Consider the following 6,813-nt stretch of genomic DNA (forward strand, 5'->3'; position numbering starts at 1 on the left):
TCATTCTGAGGATTTTTTGGAGATGTCTTACGCTTTCAAAAGAGACCTTTTGGGACTAAATCGAAGTTGATTTGGTCAGTCAAAAGTTTGATTTTCTCTATAGTTCGACTATCAATTTAAATAGGAAACCTTTTATTTGCTAATTTATTATTTTATTATGTTTCCTAGTTTTATTCTAAGACCTTTTCTAGGTAGGATTTTGTGAGACCCTGAAATTTTAAAGTGCTTAGAAAGTGTTGTTATGAATTTTGACGTGTTTTCAAATTTTACGATTTATAAATGGGTGATAATTTTACTTGAGTTCAAAGATTATTTTAAGGTAAAAAGATGAAAGTGGACGTCATTTCAAGTTTGTAACATCTTTCGGATTATTTTTCGGAGCTTGAATGAAATTTTAAGGTGATTTGCATGTTGAACCAATGAGTAAGTGACACGTGGCAACCAATAAGTTGCTAGCTTGCCACGTGACAGCTGGTGGAGCTAGACAGCAAGGGGCTGGTCTGACCGGTTAGTGGCAATTTAGCCACGTGAAGTGACGATTAGACCCAAAGAAATGGAAAGTTACCCTTGTAGGCGGTGCAGATCAGGAATATGATTGCCTATAAATGTGATTTCAATCCTTGTGGAATTGGAGATGACTAAGCTATGTGCTTAGCTTGCTGGCCGATTAAGTTAGGAGGTGTCAATAATGTTACATGCAAATGGGATATGTAGGTAAGTCGTGGCATGAGTTGTGGATATCAGGCAAACATTTATCCACAATGGGATGACAGGTGTGCTTGCTACCAATTCATCCAATAGGATGTGTTGATTTGCCGTCATTCTTGTGCTATAAATAGGAGCAAATGCTCCTGTTTATTATTGTGCAAAGGGCTAGTTTGCATGCAAGCTAAGGATTGATGTTTATATGTATATATATATATATGTGTGTGTGTGTGTGTGTGTGTGTATGTTAGAAAGAGAGATTAGAAAAGAGAATAGAGTGGAAGAAATACACGGTATTAGGAGTGATCAAGGAGCTTGCTCAAGTACGTGGAACTTAACTATTTCGGTAGTGACGTGAATAAGTACATGGAGCTTAGCTATTTCGGTAGTGACGTGGATCTTTATTTTAGCTTTGGAATTAAGGATTTTGAAGTCTATTTGGCGACTAGACAACGATTTCTATGACATTAAAGTAAAGATTTACATATGATCAGATTTCTGGGATTTTGTACAAGTTTCGTATGAATGAGATATAGAGAAATATGATGATTGATTCAAAATATTTCAAATTTGGACTTTAAAGGACGTTTGTATGGAACAAATGAGTTGTATTATTGATGGATTGTGTTTTGGCTTGGAATATATGATAAAATATTATGGGAAAAAGACCTCAAAGACGCTTGGTTTCATATCAGGGACTGAACTGAGAAAATAGTTTTGTTATTGCGGTAATTGTGTAATTTTCAGAAAGTTTAGGGGCTAAAGTGCAATTATCAAAAGTTTTGGGACGTATTTGAAATAAAAAAAGTTCATATACAGAATTTTTATTCTGATTAAGTGAAGGTCCCTATTGGATATAATTGTTGTGATGGGAATAAAGTTGATTCATTGTATACGGACATATAGTGACATATTGTAATTGTTGAACTACAGACTCCAATTACTCGCGGTGCTTGAGTGTAATTGAGGTATTGATGAGGAATATTGATTGCTGGGCTTGGAGACTAGGTAGGGGGATCCTCACTTACCCTAGTTATGGAATTTTGTGCATGTATGTACATGTAAATATACGAATGCGTATGAAAGCTGCATATAAATTGTTGTGATAGAACCATAAGGAAAAATGGTTTTGTTTTATACCATGATATGCATATTTATGTGACGTAGTTAGCTTGTTTTCTTGCATTACGCAGTTAGTTTCCATTTATTATAGTATTTTAAGCTATTTTCGTGTGTTTGTAGGTCCTAATGGCAAAGTTGGCAAGAAAGTGCATTTTGGAGCTATTTGGAGCAGTTTTGGGCATGGAATGGATAGCTAGCATATGGACCAAGGTGAATGGATGAATTTGAAGATCAAGAGAGGCTAGGAATGTGCTTAATATCTGGAGAAACAAATTTGGAAGCATTGAAGATAAGGAATCAGCTACAAAGAATGAACTATCCAAATAAGCTTATCTTATCCAAACCTTATCCAACCTTATTTTATCTTATCCTATCCTAATCTTTTGCTACCTTACTTCCAACTACAAAGAGGACTCATTTTCATATTAAATCACCTAAATATTAGGTTCTAGAAGCGCTATTTTCGTGCCCTAAGTTGTGCCACATATCTTATCCCTTGTCCTTCTAGAAACCTGTCACAAAACCACTTTCTAGAAGCCCTAAGAACCTGCCACACCTCTCTCTCCTTTTCCTCTTTGGTTTTTGCTATATAGCTAGTCCTTTTCCCCTAGGATTGTGCAATCCTTTTCCCTTCAGAAATTGTGTGAACCCTAGCCTATAAATACCTCATTATGCCGCACAAATCAAGCACCACCCTCTACCATTAGATCACCACACCATCCATCACACCTCAAGAGCCTAAATTTAGAAAATCCCCATTGTGCCGCAGCAAGGAAGGAATGAGGAGCCGCCTGAAGCCGTGCTTGCCATTGAAGACGTTGGATTGTTGGAGCATTTCTAGGTGTATTTTATTGTTTGTTTTGAATGTTTAAATTTAATTATCTTTGTTTTGCGAAAATGAGGAACTAAATTCATTTTAGTTAGAGGTTAATTCAAAGTCATGAACATATATGTGATATGAATTGATTTCATCCAATTATTGTTTCATAAATCATGAGTGCAATTTGCTTAACTGCGTAATTGATACCTTATTCTTGTATGTTGATTAAGGAGGCCTACTTAGTTTGCATGCATGAATTTGATGCTAAAATATAAGGGATTTTCACCAAATCGTTATGAACTTATATTTGCAAGTAGTGGAGGTTGCTAGTCAAAATCGTGTTAAGTAAATTTTTGGTAAGAGTATCATGCTTTTCATAGTTACGAATGTCTTGTCAATGCTTATGATTTTCACAAAGCTTAATGATCTTTGATTGTATCTTTATTATGTTGTTCATGTAGGGAACTATTGAAAAGTAATTTGGTTGCCAATGCGTATTCCATCTAATTCAATGACTTGAGGAAAATATGAGGGTTAATTAGTGTTGTTCACGGTTAATCTAGGGCGTTGAGGTTCATGGTTTAAAGAAAGAATAACTGGAAATCAATTTGTGTTGCATATGTGTCATGTGTGGTGAAGGGCCCTCTAGCTAGCTTATCACCCATCCATTCACCCTAATTTTGTGCAACTTAGTTTAGAGTCTTTAATTACTTGTTTTTACTTTAAATTCGTCAAAAACTCAATCCTCTTTACTTTGTTGTGTCTAATTAGTTAGAATCTGTCCAAACTTGTGTTTTTAAGTGTTTTGAGTCAAGTTAAAGGTAATTTTCATCCAAATCATCCTTTAGTGTCTAGTTTGAGTCTATTTGATTATTTTGTGTTGTTTTGAGTCTTTTTAGTTTGTTTTGAATCATAAGAGTCTAGTTTTCTGTTATTGAGTCTAGTTTAGTGATTTAGAGTTTAATTTGAGTAGATTAGCAATCCTTTCTAATCCCCAACCTAAAACGATCCCTACTTTCATATACTGCAATCATAGGGCTTTAATTTGAGTGTGTTAGAATATATCACATCAAATTTTGACGCCGTTGCCGGGGATTAGTAAAATTGCTAATCCCTCTGTTTGTTTGTTTACTTTTTTTTCTTTTGATATTTGATTTAGTTTTATTTCTTTGATTTCAGGAACTAGAGAAGCAAGACATGGCAATTGCTAATCTTCAAGCTCAAATGGCGAATCTTACTTCTCAGTTGTCACAGTATGCCGAAGGGTCCACAATGCAAAGTGTCCCTACATTTGGTGCTTCTTATAGGCAAGAATATCAAGCAAATCAACATCCACAAAGAGGTTGGGAAAATGTCAATACCTGGGGTTATCAAGATCATAATCAATCAGGGAACAATTTGTTTTCCAACATGTGCAATTCAGATTGGAATGATCATTCAAACTCTATGTGGTGGGAATCTCAACAAGTTTAACACAAAGGATATTGGCAGCCATATGAAGAGTTCTATACAAGAGCTGCGTAGCCACCATAACCTCATATACAATATGCCCAACCAAACTCAGGTTCGTCAATAGATTGTGATCAAATTCTTGATGAATTAATTTCTTTGGCGCAGGGCTCACAAAATCAAGCCAAGGAGGCTTAACAAGGAGAATATTGGTAGCCATATGAGGAGTTTTATACAATGCCTATGCAGCCACCACAATCTGCCTTGCAACAATTCCAACAGAATTCAGGTTCGTCATTGGATTATGATAAAATTCTTCCAATACTAACTTCTTTAACTCAGGATTTACACCATTAAACCAAAGAGATGCAAAATCAAGCTAAAAAGGTGGACGAATTGAAGAAGCAAATGGGGCAAATCGCGGAATTCATGGGGCAAATTCAAGAACAAAGTGAACTCTCGAACTCAACTATTGTAAATTCAACTGGAGATTCTGAAATCGCTGAAACTATCACCTTGGGAAGTAGTATAGAGGTTGGAGCTGACCCAAAAACGTCCAAACACAGCCATAACGTGGATGAACAGCTGCTGCAAGAAGAAAAAGAGGTGGACAAGGCCACGGCAAGGGAAGAATACACCTTGCCGCAGCCTTCTAAGGCTCCTACGCCATCCAATTCAGGTAAGGTTGTTCCAAATTCAATTCTTTATGACCCCATTCCATCAAATGTCTCTATTCTTTGCAGGTTCATGATTTCCAAGGAAGAAGAAAGTGAAAAAGACATCTTGGAAGCCTTTCCAAAAATGCAAAGTAATATCTCAATTCTTGGTACAACAAATCAAGTTCCAGTATGTGTTGAATTATTCAAAGAACTTTGTACAATAAGAAGAATGAATCAAGAGCAAGAAGTGGTTGGGAAATGTCTAGAATTCATCAAAGAGGATATACTTGAGGCAACAATTCCCAAAGAAGTTGGATTTTATGACAAGGGACAAGTCATAACTCTTAAAACACCAAATCTTGCTGAATTTTCTAGTCCTACAACTTTCGAAGGGGTGTTTATTCTTGAGTTCATGTCGGAGCACACAGGTAAGCCACCTGCCCGAATTTCAATTTTGTTTTATACTAATATGTTGTTAATGATTCAGGCACCCACTCTAGAATTTAAACCATTACCGGATCATTTCAAGTATCACCTGTCATTCAAAGATCAATTCCATGCCATGGGACTTAAGGGAGCTTAAAATGAGGTATCGTCCTACTGGAAGACGTTAAAGTAAGCGCTTCTTGGGAGGCAACCCATGTATTCAAATAAAGAAGACCTAGGAATCTCCGGCTCCGATAACCAGATTTGCGTTCCTAAACCCTACTCTTTATTGCTTTTACTTTGCCATGATTGTCATGTTTGTTAGTTGTGTTTTATGTTTGTTTGTTTATGAGTTTATGTTTGAAACATTGAGGACAATGTTTGGTTTAAGCGTGGGGGAGTAAACAAATGTTTTTGCATGATTTTCGTCAGATTTTATCACCTATCACTTCTAATGTTGTTTCTCATTGTTTTTAAGTGTTTTTAGGTGTTTCAATGTGTCTTAAACATAAAATCCGACAATTTGAAAAAAAATCAAAAAAGAGTCTTTTTTAGAGTTATTTTTGTTCGTTTGTTTGCGTCTTAGGATACCTTCCAACACAATGATGAGGATTTGGTTTTAGTTTGCATGACTGTTAAAGAAAGTTACAAACATGGATGGAAGTTTGATATGCTCTTTGGTTTATGCTTAGTTGTAGTTGTCGTTTACAAATTCACATGTAATCACAAAAGAAAAAAAAATCAGTTTTTGTAACAGGCTTGAAGGAAGGAACTCAAACTAACGCTACAATCCTGAGAGACTTGAGCCTAAACTTTACTTGGAGAGTTATTAATCTGTGAGTTTTTGTTTTCTAAAGTTATTGCATGATCTCATTATTTCTTTGCTTGGTTGCTACTTAGAATGTGTTTTCATCATTATAGATCCAAATACTAGAACTCATGCCCGTTTCATTCAAAACATAAAATTGAGTGCATAACATAAAACAAGATGAAGTTGTTTAGTTAAAACCAGAGCCAAAAAGCCTTACCTTTGCATATGTATTGTAGGTTTAACCCCTTTGAGCCTTAGTTAGCCTATTTTCTTTGTGAGCCACATTATCCTTACCTAGCCTAGAATAGATCTATCCATACCCTTGTTCTTAAAGTATAGTGAAGCATGACTTAGAGGGAATCCCTTTTGATCTACAATTTGCAAAAAAATAAGTGTGGGGGAAGTTGTTTTTCGTGGAAATCTAGGAAGATGTATGATTTATGTGCCAAAGAAAAAGAAAAGGGCACAGAAAAAAAAAAGATCGTGAAAAAGAAGAAAAAGTTGAAGAAAAGAAAGAAAAAAAGAGTTGAGAAATAAGTGAGATTGAACTCACAAGTATTGGTTGTTGAAGAAAGGGTCCAAAAGTTTGAATCTGGCCCTAGGTGTTGTGTGAAGTTCCCCTTCGTGTTTAAAGTTGATTTCTGCATTCAAAAGTGAATTCTAAGTGTTTATTTCATTACTTTGCTTACTATTGCTTTAAGAACTTTTATTTATCCTTAACCTTTCTTTGTTAGCCAATACCTTAGCCCCGTTACAACCCTTAGACTTCTATCTTGATTGTTATGTATGTCAATATGTGGAGTTTAAAATTGGTACAAGCA

The 6,813-nt window shown here is 35.5% G+C and overlaps 1 pseudogene; it reads left to right on the forward strand.

The window, feature by feature from the left end:
• Positions 1-3,841: 3,841 nt before the first annotated feature.
• LOC148696402 (uncharacterized) lies at positions 3,842-5,338 on the forward strand (annotated as a pseudogene).
• Positions 5,339-6,813: the final 1,475 nt, after the last annotated feature.

Source organism: Pyrus communis, chromosome 6 (assembly GCF_041283825.1).
Source record: "Pyrus communis isolate YQ-2024b chromosome 6, ASM4128382v1, whole genome shotgun sequence".
Taxonomy (NCBI): domain Eukaryota; kingdom Viridiplantae; phylum Streptophyta; class Magnoliopsida; order Rosales; family Rosaceae; genus Pyrus; species Pyrus communis.